Below are 14,275 nucleotides of genomic sequence, written 5' to 3' on the forward strand. Positions count from 1 at the left end.
CATGTAATAGATTTGTAATACCAAAAAAGACAAAATTTTAAGCAGCAGTTTTTTCTATAGCTGAAGTATAAGAATCCTGAACATGTTCATAAACTGACAGAGTAAAACCAGTTTTTACATGGAAATTATTTGTTTCAGTATTTCTAAATACCTCATTTGACCCTTTCTTTGCTTTGACATAAATTGCATTGTGTTTGAATTGAAATTATGCAAATCCAATGTTTTCAGAACCTCTAGCTCTAACTATCTCATTTTGAGAGTTAAAATACCAACCTTGTTTTGAGGTTTGTTTTTTGTTGGTTTTTTTTTTGTTTTGGTTTTTTTTTTTTTTTAATCCAGGAAAGGCAGAAAAATAATCCCTCTACTTGAGACAATTTCAGTGAATCCAAACTACCTGTGTAAATGTAGTAGGAATATTTCCAGCTAGGCTAAAAGAAATTAATAAAATAGGAGAAAACATTTTGTGAAATGGATTTAAACATGGGATTCCAAATAAAGCAACAGCACCAGGGAACAAAACTGCTACTTCTGGGTCCTAACAACCCAGGTCAGTGATTTGTATTAGAGGTCCAAATGCAAAAGCTCTAATAAACATCCTGCCATCAATCCTGATATGTCATCAAATATTTTTGCAATGCACTTGACTCAAATTCCAATTTATTTTGCAGTAGTAAAAATTAATGATTAATTATTGTCATTCAGTTGGCACACTCCACAAAACAGGATAGAAAGTGGCATAACTTATCTTTTCTCTTAATGCCATTGATTTCTCTGCATGCCTAGGTAAGAATTAATATCTCCAAGGTGTACTACAAGTGTCATCCAACAGGAGAGTAATAAATGTTTGAGCTTTTATAATTACCAGAGAGGAACTATTCTGGCTCCAGGTTCATATTTTGGCAAACAAAAGCAAAGTCTCCTTTAATGTGCTGACATTTCTCCTTCGGATGCTCTTTGAAAGTGGAAAGGAAATTCAATTAAAATCGAGCACCCTCATCACTAAGAGTGAGAGCAAACAAGATGAAGTGCTAATAATCCCTACCCTTGAATTCAGCAGCTGCTGCAAAGCCTGCCATCTCCCTGCTGCTGGGGCTTATCCAGCTGTCTGGGGGCATCACTGCCCCACTCAGTCCCACGTGAAAAAAAAAACAAAAACAACTAACTCCAGCTCTTCTGGCTGTGAGAAAGCTTTGGGAAAATGAAAAAATTAAGAAATGCACTGTTGTCTCCCAGTATTTTTAGGTAACCTGGCAGAGTCATACAGATACACATACGGGGGGATTTTCTCTCAAATGTAGCCTTTGGACCCCATGGTCCCACAACTTCCAAATCCAAAGTTTCTGTGATGCTACTGCACCAAGCACTTCTGCCATGGCATTTGCCACTTACTGGTGACAGTTCCCTGCCAGCCCACGCTGGCAGCCTCCTGTGGCCCCTTGGCTCTGCAGATGGTGGGGCAGGCAGAAGGAGGCCAGGAGCAAGCAAGGTAGCAAGGTGGAGCCCGGCTGGCAAGTGAGGGGAGGCAGTGGGACATCAGCTGGATTTAGCACAGGCTGCCCACCACTTGGGCTGCTTTGGGGCAGGGTGGCAGCTGTGACCTGCTGGAGCTGCGGAAAGGAACTGCCCTGGTTGGAACAGGATCTCAAATCCACAATCAAATGAATCAGGTCTCTGAGTGATGGGTATCTAAATCCTGCTTGGGCTACACCCTGGGAGAAATGGAGGTGACAGGGAGTGCCTTGGGTGGGCAAAGGGCTAACTGCTAAATGAATGTGCTGCTTAAGAATCAAACCAAAAAGGTGCTTTCTTTGAAGCCAAGAGTATCAAGATGTTTGAGCCAGGTTGCTATCTCTTTCAATGAGTACCATAAACCAAAAGAAGAATTAACTAATAAAAATACCATTGAAGCACTCTTGAAAGTTTAGTTTCGAGTCATGCATTGTTTGGCTTGATGTGACCAACCATGTACACCCTGAGAGGCCACCACAGGCATGAATAATATGACAAATGCCATTCTTTGTGTGAGCAGCACTTATTTCCATTTCAGTGCAATGAAACCTGAGATGCCAGAGTGGTTAATCCTGTTTAGTGCTACTGCCAAGTCAGGGATCTGTCAGCATTATGTTTTCAAATGATGACAGAGGCAGTTTGCTTGCAGCTCTCAGCTTGCAAGCTCACAAATGCCAGTGACTTTTGCTTTCCTTAAAGCACTATTCCTTGTGAACAGAATACCTTGGTTTAAATAGGGTACTTAAATTGCGGTTTCATTTATTCAGCTTCTAATTATTTATTAATTAATTTATTTGTGGCTCAGTGTACTTGGCTTTATTAAGAATAGATGCTTCTGCCCCTCAGCAGCCCCCTTCAGAGCAACATGGGCACTGGTAGCATGCAGGGGTCTCTGCCAAGCACAGCTTTTCTCAGCTTTCCACCAAGTGCAGAAGACCCCAGGGGGAGCTTTGCTGCTGGAGAGCGTGAAGGGAGGGAGGGACGGGGCAGGTGGCCAGGGAAAGGGCAAACACAAGCAGCAGCTGCTAACACCTCTGTCTTTCCCTTTCTGCAAGGAAAGAGTGGTCATCTCCTGTCACCCATCCCTGTCCTAATAATAGATGACCCCAAGTCAGCACCAAATAGAGCTAATGGCATTTCATTTTCTCTGTGTTAAAATATTACTATTAATTACTTAGAACAAATACATAGAGGTTTAGTCTAATAAATGATGTTATGGCAGTTGAAATATTTTATACAAAGATACAAAAATAATGTACTTGTCCTTTCTCATAGAAATACCACCTTACCTTCAGCTTTCAGTCTTTGGGTGAAAAAAATGAAGCATTTCAACTATTTGTTAGCTTTCAATTTTAACAGCATTTTTGTATATGTTACTGCTGTTAAAAAGTATATAAATGTTCTTTGTTACAAATATGAGGATATAAGTAGAGGATGGAAACAGTAAGAAAATGCCAGAATGGCCCTATACACCATTTCTGTTCTACCTCCAGACTGGAGATTGAGGAATCAGAGGGAGAGTTGTTGAAACAACAGGATGAGGTGAAGGACAAGTCCTCAGGTTAAATAGTACATTCAGAAAGTTTTAAAATAAATCATGGAACTGCTAAAATAATACACAGTCACTCTTAGGCAGACAAAGAGATACTTCTCAGGAACTTGTTAGGAAAACTTTCGCTGCCTCAACCGCAACAAAGGGTCAAAGATGCTCATGGTCCCTAAGGCAAATCCTAAGGCCACACTTAGGAAGCCTCTGCATAAAAGGATCTTTCTCAAGAAAGGTGTCTATAAGCAACACTGAAAATAACTCTCACAATATCCAAGCACTATTTAAATCACAGTTATATTTTCTATTGTGCTTTATTTTGTTCTCTCCATCTCAAAAAAAATGCAAACAAAATTATTTCAAAAACAGATGATGAAACAAATTGGAAATTCTCTTGAGACTTTTATGCAAGGAGACACTATATGTGGGGCTGTTTAATGTAGACATGAGTGAGGGACAATAAATAAATACTTTCAAAAAAAAATGCAAGTGCAAGTAAAGTAAACTCACAGACAAACAAAAGAATGTACACTAAACTTGAATGTCAGAAAATGTGATGAGCTAAAATATAAAAACCTGTGAAACTCCTTAACACAGCATAACTTTGCTGTTACCAATAGTGAACAGGATATCACAAAGAGATAGAACTGTAAAGGTTAAAGTAGTTGTGACTGCCTTATGTTGATAATAATAGAGATAATTTTAAATAGAGAGCATCCCATCAGGTTTTTCTTTTGTAGCTGACAGATGCTGAGGGTAAGAAAGAAAACTTCTTTTTTTGCCTGTAACAATTGCTTGTACTTTTTATGCAATCATTTATGTTGTCATTTTCAGAGAAAAGTGATGGGACTTCATAAATCTCTGTTTCCTTTCCAAAAATTCCTTTGTTCTTAAAAATGAAAAACTGTCATGACCAAAATACCAGCTGAGCAGGATGCAGGGAAGGAGAATCATATTTCTAATGGAAACAACAGAGATGTAAAGAAACTGCATTGCATAAGAAGTAAGACATCAAATATGGGAATGATCAGAACATAATGTTTTTTCATTCTAGTTGTTTTGGTTTTTTTTTTTTTTCCAGGGCTGTAAGTTCTTACACACTTGGCATTAACAGCTTTTTCTTTATTCCAATGTTTATATATTTATTGTTGTTCAGTTTCTTGTGAGGTTATTCCCAAAATAACTCCACAAAGTAAGCTCTAATGGGAAAATTCTCATGCCTTCAAAGGAAAGAGGCTATGAGCACAGAGCCAGAGTCAAAACCCTCTCAAAGTAAGCCCTCCATGCTTGCACCCAGTCACTGGCGCAGAGGTTGATGTTCCCATCACAAACGCATTGTTTCTACACATGCAATAAGGATCCTTGAGCTGCTGGCTTAAGTGCATTCTCCTCTCCTTGAGAGAATTCTTTACAGCAGGATCCTGCTGCTGCTGGGACAGCAGCAGTGCTGTATAGATATGTACATGTCAGATATATATACACGCAATATAACACATGCAGTATTTTCTATATGTAAAGAACATATAAAACTGGAGGGAGCTGCGAGAGATCCGAATTAGGAATGGCTGGAAGGCACAATGGAAACTGAGAAATGGAGAAAGTATGGCATGAGTACATTGTGTAAACTGGTATAAAATTAGATACCAGTTTCTGCAGTGATAAATCTGCTCCACTCCTGGTGAGGTTACCTGATGTGTGCAGCCCGTCGGAGGCTGCTGGCCACTGTTGCCTGTTATGGTACAAGTAGTCAAAGCACCCCTCAACTACCTCCTGGTCAGCCCTCTCCTCTCCAGATGGAACTTCCAAGTATGACTTGAGCCCACTGATATGGCAAGTCTGTGTGTATACAAGTGGAGTTTTGCCCATGACCTGTTTAAAGGACCCCAGGCCCTTAGGAGGAATGTGAAGCATTAGCCCCTTGGCCACAGGCTGGCCAGAAATGCATCGGCCTCATCAGTCTTGCCAGCAATCTGTTGAAACAGTTTGAGCAGGAGTTGAGCATGTCTGAGCACAGTTTGGAGATTCTTGTGCTAGGAATTGTCTAATCCAGGGAAGAGGCTGGGTAATGGAGGGGTTCCTGCTAAGTGAAATGGCAGGTCTGATCCTATACCTGTTATAGGTCTTTTCCTACCTCTGTGGAACACACAGAGTTAATTTCTGGACATCTTCTTGCTCAGATTAAAGATGTCAGAAGCTAAAGAAAGAAAAGTGATTTACCTTCAAATAGTTCAGCTGACCTTAAACATTTATCACTTTACAGGATTTCATTTTTTCAATGGAGTCTATTGTTTCAACACCATTACCTCCACTTTTAGCAAAGACAATTACAGGGCATTTATTTATACACCAGAGACACATTGCTAAGATTTTTACATTCTTTTCACCCAAAATAGATCTGTCGTGAAACAGTTGTTTGTCTTAAGCAAATATTTTTTCCTCTCAAAGTTTTACTTAGAAATGCTCAAATGTCTTTTTATTTGCACAAGACAAAGACCTGTTTTACTACCTGTGACAAGTGAAGAACAGGCTGAGGTAATGCACTGGCAGGACATGGATTATTTGGCTAATGTCATACCATTGTATGGACTAGCTATTTAAGGATTGGTTTTGGCGGGTTTTTGTATTCTCTTAGTTCAGCTAATTATCTTTCTATCAGACTACTATTGTAAAAAAATAGCAAGTTACTAATGTCCTACTTACAATTACTTAGGAACAAGGAAAAACCTTAGCTATTTTTTATATTTTAAAAATTATTATTTAACATAAAGATTACTTTTTATTATTTAAAAGACAGGTGATTTTTTTAAAAATATTGTAACTTTAAAAACTCTCTACTTCATCCTAGTGCCACCAGTCACATGATAATTAGTGAATGGATATGATCACCTAAATAATTTGAAGATTAGAAAATCCCCACTTATAAATTTAATTTTTTACAAAATGGCCAGGTTCCATGTGCAGAATAGGACCTTCTATGCCCCTGGCCTGTGTTCATCACAGCAGTTCATGGCAGCATTGCTGTATTCATTCCATCTGCCTCTCTTGGCTATGGCCAGCTGGCTGTGGTGATGCTCTGTTCAGACACACCATGGCAGCAGAGAAGTTACAGGACCCTCTGACTTCATAACCTTTGGCTGAAAGCTGTTCCTTAAATACATTTGTAAAATCCCACACATGCTGGAATTGTGCCAGGACATTAAGCCCTAGAAACGATGGGGACTGTGACCAATTTTTCTTGTTGGCCTGAGCCATGAACACTTTCAGGTATTTTACACATCCAGCTCAAAAGTGCTCACCATGGAATAGCAAATGGTTGTGATTTGTCTGGTTGACTTTTCTGATCCAACTTGAAGGACAAGGAGAGAGCTGTAAGACCCAAATAGTGCTTCTGAGATCATGAGATGAGAAAACAGAAATGCCATTGCACTATCCCTATCCACATATTACTACTCTATCCAGTCCTGATCATAGGAAACTCCTTTTGAAAATAGGAAATTTTTACTACTGAAGAACCTGTAAATTCAGTTTATTTTAATACACAAAGTTGGGAACCTTTATATTTTTATGATTCTTGATGCCAACTCACTAATAAAACATTGTTTGCAAAATAGTGCCCTAGAATTCTTTGTTGAGTCAAGTTTAACAAACTTGGGATGCCCAAGGCATTTGGAGAAACGACTACTGCATAAAGATGACAAAAGAAGGGTCAATTTCTCTTATTTTAGTTACAATTAAACCCATGTATTGCCCTTTAATGAAATCTGTCCTTGTGGGCATTTTCAGTGCTTCAGTAACTTTAGGAAACAATGATCTAAAGAAAATATAGCAGTAGGACTTAAAACCACCTTACTCCAAAAAGGCAAAGTAGTTCTGCAGGAAACAGGAAGGTAAACACCAAATCCAGAGATTGGGCTACAAGCTCTTGTGAGATGGTCAATGCTCCAGCAGATGGAAAAAGCAGCAGACTGAACAGAAACAAAAGGAACAGTTTTTTTGGTTTTGCAACTTTGGAAAGCCCCCAAGCTTTAGCTTAGCCCCTCCAAAGCCCTAGTTTTGCTAAAAATAGGAGGCAAACTAGGACTGCAAATCTGTAAATCTGACTGTAATGTAGCATCTGAAAATCAGATGCTGAATTTGATTTTAAAAAAGTATTTCAACTAAGATATATTCTCAGGGAGAACAATGGGATCCAGACCAAATTAATTTTCTCTCTCTTGTGAGTCAGGACTATGTTAACATTGCCTAAAATAACTCTGAATCTGAATTACATTGCTCTGAACAACTTCCACATAATATTAGTCTGGCATGCATGGTGCTACAGGTCTGCATGACACCACCTTTAGTCTACCTTCAGTCTAAGCCCATAAAGAAAAAGATACCTTTATATGTGGTTTTGCTTTTTTCCCCCCTTTTTATTTATCTTTAGTTGCATTTGAAGCTTATGTGCCACAGTAGATTTTTGTATATATTGATACTTTTATTATATTTATCGAGACACTTCATGGCTTCCTTGGAACTTTGTTGGCTGTTTCCACTGGTGAGAAAGCTACTTACACCAGTCATTGATGACAGGAGTTTTTCTGTCTCTTCTGGTTTACAGAGGCTCTTCGCACATCCCTGTGGCCATGAACACACCACCATATGCAGCATAATCAAATAAATCTCCAAACCTCAGACAAAGATAGACCTGTTCAGAGCTGTTAATATCCTTTTTAATCCAGAATTCTTCACCATGCCTATAGATCCAGCACTGTGAAGATTAAATGGGACATTTATTACTACAGGCTGACTGACCCTTATGTATCCAGCACCTCCTGAACACTTATTCGCTCAGCTCCTTTCTTCCCTCTGTTCACATAGCAATATATTACAGAATAAAAATGCTTATTATTTTAGTATATACTAGATTTGGCTACTTTAGTTCTCACAGGAGTAAAAAAAATTAGAAAATGCTTCAAAAATGAATTTTAAAAAATTAATTTTGGACAGTCTTTCTTTAAAGGCTTCTAGACTATTTTTCCACATCACTAGAATACAAGAAGCTAATGGGAAATTAATATTCCATTGAAGGCACAATCACAATTACTAAAAATAAAGCATGAAAGAGAGCATCAGAAACATCAGTTGGTGGACGACTGAAGTAAAACAGAAAGATATCTTCCTGTTACAATGTGGGAAAGTGTCAGACCAAAAATGAAAATGTCTCCATATTGGTTGTGCTAAACAGAAAAGAAAACCCTAGAACTGCAGTAATACTTATATTGTTAAATAATACTGGGGACTGAAGGTGCTGAAAAGGGCTTAGTAAACATACATCATTATCTAGAAACACTTCAACCTCATGAAAATTAGCAGGAGCAAAGAATTTAATTAAAACAATCATGATAAAGCTGTGGCAGTAATTTTTGAATTTTTTTCAGATAAAGAAAAGTAGTTCAGTGAACTAAACAAGCCATATTTCAAAGTTCTGTGTGAATGGGCCACTATGGCAGAAATGTCAATAGCCACTGCCTGTAGGCACAGGTAAAAAAGTCCAAAAATACATGACAAGATGTAGTGCAGAATCCTGGTAAGATCTGACTTAAGTCAAATCTTTCCCAGCTGTATACACTGAGGGAGAGTGAAGTTGGACCTTCCATGAAATGAGCACACAGTATAAGGAATTTGAATCAGGCTGATTGTGTTTGCAAGATTACTAAGAATTTTCAAATACTGTATGCTGTGAATCAGCAAAACAGTGCCAACCCAGAAAACCCAGGAAAATGCATATGATACTGGTAGGAGATAGCTATAAAATAAATAAAGTGGAATCTATGGAAACTGCATAGTTAAAAGCTTTATCTAACTTACGGTTTTCCATGAGAAGGGCATCATCAAATGAGTGTACCATCTTTTTAGCTGGTATTTAGCCGGTCCATTCAAAGAAAAACAAAACAAAGAGAGGGTAACCTTAAAAAAAAGTCCTGATAGAACATTTCTGTCTTCCTGCAGTCAAGGACATGATGGCTCAGAAGCATTCATCTACCAGCACTGCCTTGGCATTTATCCCAGAACTTTCAGGGTCTACTTGGCAGAAAATATGTAGCTGAATAATTTTAGCGTACTGAACATCTTTCATCCCATGCATCAGAGTCATCTTCATGGAAACTCTGCTGAAGCTGCAGGGGTGTAACCGGGAGCAACCTCTGTATTTCAACTTCCTCAGTGACAGGAAGGAAACACTGACAGCCTCTGGGCTATTGTTTTACACTGCAGCCTCAGTCATGCATGTGGAAGAAGGGATACCCATATCTCAGATCAGAAGCAGCCATCCTCATCACCTGGCATTGGTAATCAATTCTAGAAAGGGTTATGGTCAGTACAAACACTACAAAGAATGTAGCGAGCTCCTGTTCTCGAACAGGTCAGTATCAGCAATATCAGTATGGCAAAGTCCATCATACTCAGTAAATTAATCAGTAAATTAATCTTAGAGCAGCCCACAACCAGTATTCAGGACCAGCATGATCTTGGCTCTGTAGCAAAGACAAAACTGAGCTTGAAATATACCTCACCTGTAGCTGTTTTCTTTCCCTCGCAGAGAATTTCTTCCTTTACTTCTCTTTGCCTGAAAGGATATCCCCACCTTGTTCATGCTGGAGGGGAGCCCTCACTCCAGGTGATGTGCATTTTCCACCATGAGATCTTCATCAGGAACAAAACTGAGCATTGCAGCAGGCCGCCCTCCTGCACACCTCAGTCAAGGTTCAGAAAATGAGGTCTCAGCAGCGTCTACTTCTCTGAATGTCCATTTCCTCATCTTTCCACGTAGCCTGCTTAGAGGTCAAGTGATTTAACCTGTTCAATTTAGAAAGTCTTCTTTCTCAATATTAAACATGGCTGTAGCACAGGGAGTCTTTGTGTGACTCCTGGGGCATGTGTGAGACAATCATGTTGTGGCCAGCACCTGCAGCACATCCAGACCAACCCTGAACTCGCCTACAAGAACGTCAAGTGGCTGCTTTCTCAGAAGATGTCCCTATGATAACTGGAGTAGGTTTTAAACTCAGCTTATAACCATTGTGCCATCTTGAAGGAACCCGTGGGTCTCGGGCTGTAAATCCCCCTGGCTAGTTTGGGATTTAAGCCCGCACGGATCCTACATGGACGAAGTAAAGGACGAGAAGCGCTCTTTCTCCACGTGGTTCCGATGTCCTGTTTATTAGCTGGAAGGGGACATCTGCATCGTAGGGCTTCCAGGTGAAGAAAGAGAGGAAGAGCTCCAAACCCAAGGGACATTTAAACCGGCGGAATGAGAGGCGGGGACAGAAGGCCACAGCCAAGGGACACCAGTGAGGAGGGGCAAAGGGAGGGACTACAGGGGACAAACCACCTTACCAGGGGGTACCATGGGAAAAGTTCACCCAGTGCAGAACATCTAAATACCTATATAGTGCATCACAACACCATCTCTTGTGATTAAATACTACAATTAAAAAAACAAGATAACAGCCACAAAAAGAAAATACCAAATTCTGGAAGAGAGGAATCTGAGAAAAAAAAAAAAAAAAAAACCTAAAAAGGAAGTGTGCTCAGAAAGTCAAAGGCTTCCATGCTTAAACAACAAGTGCAAAGCTGAAAAAAAAATCCTTTGCAGACTTTATCAGTAGGTAAATAAAATGTCAGTTTTCCTCTTTTGCATAGAAGTTTGGAAGAACTAATCAACATAATTTTTTATTATTTAATATACACAAATTATATGGACCAATGTATCATTACATGTATTGGGTGTAATCCACAAGCCACAGGGCAGTTATGGTTTATTGATTGACATGATTTATTTCCACATTTCACTGTTCAGACTGTTACAGAGGGTTTGCATGTTTTTATTGCTTTCCACACCTTTCCACCGCCTCACTGCTAATTTAAGAGCTGTTAGTCTCAGTTCATAGTAATTGTGAGAAAATAAAATTCCATCTGTTTCTGCCAGGAAAAGGAAAGATAGGGAAGGGAATGAGAGAATCAACAGAAAATTCCACTTGCTAGACATGCTTTGCTGCTAGCTATTACTTTTCTAAGGGATGCCTTACACAAAGGACCTGGAACTGAGTGTATAAACTGTACTTCAGCTTTATGCATGACCTTAAGTTAAGCACTTCCAGGAATATTGTGCAAAGCACTCTTCTTTGACTGTTTAGCTAAATCCATAAATATGACACCCATGTGCAAATAGTGCCATACAGAGCTATTTAACTAATAAGCAGCCTAGAGCTCCTTTTTTCCCCCGCTGGGTTTTCAGTTCCAGAAATATTTCTGATAGGAATGTGTAGGAACTTGTGCCAGAGTTGTAGAGCATAATAGCAAAATTCAGGCTTCTGTCTTTGCAATCTGTCTTTCCAATAGCTTTGGAATGGCTTAAAGGTGAACAAAGAATGAGGAAGAGAGACAGAGAGATGAGGAGGGAGACACATATGCTCAGACAGAAGCAGAGATAGATTTAGGATGAAAAGCCATTAAGAGTTAAATGATCTGGAAAGAGTAAAGCCTTGAAATTAAATTTCACTCAATATCAAATAGGAGATCTAAGAGAGGTATGTTAGAAGAGGCTTCTTTCATGAAAATGCAAATAGGAGCAAGATGGTTTAATTATAGGCTGTAAGTGTTGCATGATGGAAGACCAGGAAAAAAACGCAGAAGGGAGCAGAACCATAAACCCTTCCCACTGGTATTTTCAGGTCTTTTTCAAACAACAGCAGTCTCAATCAAACAATATTTTGCAGCTACATTATGCTTTTTTTTTTTTTTGTAAACACAGATAGTTTGTCACATGCATACAGTGGTGGGATTTCTTCTGCTTAGAGGTATTCCTTCAAGGAGGATCTTGCAACTAAAATGACAAGATGTTGTCTGCTTCTGAGGGATGGAAGTGCAGGCATGAGTCCCATTTTTCTCCTCATCCAGAGACCTGCATACACTGCTGCCAATGGCAAGAAGATTAGATCCCATAATCCAGTTCCCTGGAAGAAAGAGATGGAAGTATCTGGATGAGGCAGCTACAGACCACAAAGCTTTGCCAGCAAATGAGGCAGATCTCCCCTACAAGCAGCTGTACAATCCATTAGTCTTCTGCATTTCATTAATTCATTTCCAGTATAAAACACTGCTTGCTGGCAAGAGGAGAGCATAAAGAAAGCACATATTCAAGTATGCTCTACCTAAAGGCAATAAAAATACAAGCAGTTCACCTTAGTAGCAGAAGTGACAATTCTCTTATCCTTTCCACCTGCTGTGGCACACAGCAGCCAGCTCTCTCTGAACAATATCTATGTGTGCCAATCCCCTAAATTCTAATCTCTCCCCTCCTTCAGTGAGGAGAAAACATCCCTTTACTTCCATTCTCAAACAGAGAATGAACTAAAACTAAACCACAATCTTTCAGGAATTAAGTATCTGCATACAAAACAGGTCACAGAATACATTGGTTATGTGTTTAAAGTCTGGGAACATAGTGGTGATGGGTGCTTCCTAAAAAAACAGACAATAGCTCTGATATTGACAAAGGGAAAAATATTAAACCTCTCAGTGTTCAACAATATATTAAATCCCTGGTGTTTGTATTATGTTTTAGAGAGGTCGCCTGCTTTCCCAAGACCTTTTTTGCTTTCCTTCAGTAGATGTCACTGCAGTACAGGATAACTAGTTCCAACACAGTTTTGGAGAAAAAGATGTTAGTTACACCAGGGAGTGGTCCACAATGGAGAACTGCAGCCTTATCGTTTCAGATTTTCAACAGCGAGTTTCAGGCTGCACATCCAGATTTTTTTCTTAGGCATTTTTTTCCTGGTTGGGGACTAAACACAAAAAACTATTCACTGTCATGGTTGGATGCTGTTAAAATAATACCAGGGAAGTTAATCTGGGACAACCATCATTCTGAATCAAAACCAGCTACTGTGTTATTCATTCATTTTGCCCCTGAGGATTCAAATCACCACCTTTTTTCTGATGCAGCTTCCAAAAAAGTCATTAATCCCACATCCCATTATTCTGATCAAGACTTGAACTTTTTTCTCTGCATTCTTTGCTATAACTTGAAAGCAAAATCTCCACCATGCCAGTTCTTAATTTTTCTGATTTAATATATTTCACTTTTAAGATGTTTATATAGTAAAACAAAATGTTGGTTTTAACCAGGGTCAAGGGGTTTTACTCAAAACAAGAAATCTTCAGACATTAGTCAACAATGAAAATATATGGAAGTAATTGGTTTAAAGTTTAGAAAATCTATTTGAAAATATTTCTGGAAAATCCTGTATGCCAAATACAGAAGGATTGAGGCTAAAAATGGAAAATAACATCATGTATGTGAGAAGCAACATCAGAAACTGAGGAGGGTTTTGCAAGATTAAAAACATACTTTCATCAAGCTCATGTACAGTTAAAGAAATGTGGTTGCTAACAGAGTCATCAGAATTTAGTCAGAGCATACAAACTCCTCCTCTCTTAGTCATTCCTAGAAAACAAATCAGAACCACTGCAGCTCCCCAGGCTTAACAACCAAATCCCTTCTCAAAAACAGGAAGGAGAAAGCTTCTCTTGGAAACAGGATTTTTGTGGGCATTATGACTGAAATACAAATGCTGGTGGAGAGCACCATGGTGAGCATGCAGGACATGAGACCAGGAGACCTTTCCCCAGGACAGGTGAGAACAGAACCCCCTCACCAAAGAGCCCCAGCTGCTGAGCCATTCCAAGCACTGAGCGGTGTTTTCGAGCAAGATGGATCCCGTCCCAAAGCTTTGCATGTAAAAACACACACTTTGAACTTCACAGGAGCCAAAGCTGCCTGCCAGGAGCATTAGGAGGAACTCACTCTGCCAGTGGGTGTTCTGTGCTCACATGGGGAAGCTCCCTTTTGATCTCTGGCCATGGTCTTATGGACTGTTTTCTGCAGAAACCCAGGCTTCAGGTGACAGAAGCACAGCAATACCCATGTCCAGGGGAAAAAAAAAAAAAAAGTCCACTTCCAAACAAAGCAGAAGCAGCTGCAGAAACAGGAAAGTCCCTAAGGCAGAAGCCAACACTATTATCACCCAGCAAGGCCCTCCAGTGCAGACTGCTGAAATAAACCTGGTCTCAGCCATTTAGGTTGCATTCAGGCTGAAGTCTGTGCTGGGCATCATCCAAACAGACCTGCCAAATGTGCTGAAATAGAAAGATCTAAACTTGTTTAGGAATGGC

This window comes from Motacilla alba, chromosome 1, assembly GCF_015832195.1.
Source record: "Motacilla alba alba isolate MOTALB_02 chromosome 1, Motacilla_alba_V1.0_pri, whole genome shotgun sequence".
Taxonomy (NCBI): domain Eukaryota; kingdom Metazoa; phylum Chordata; class Aves; order Passeriformes; family Motacillidae; genus Motacilla; species Motacilla alba.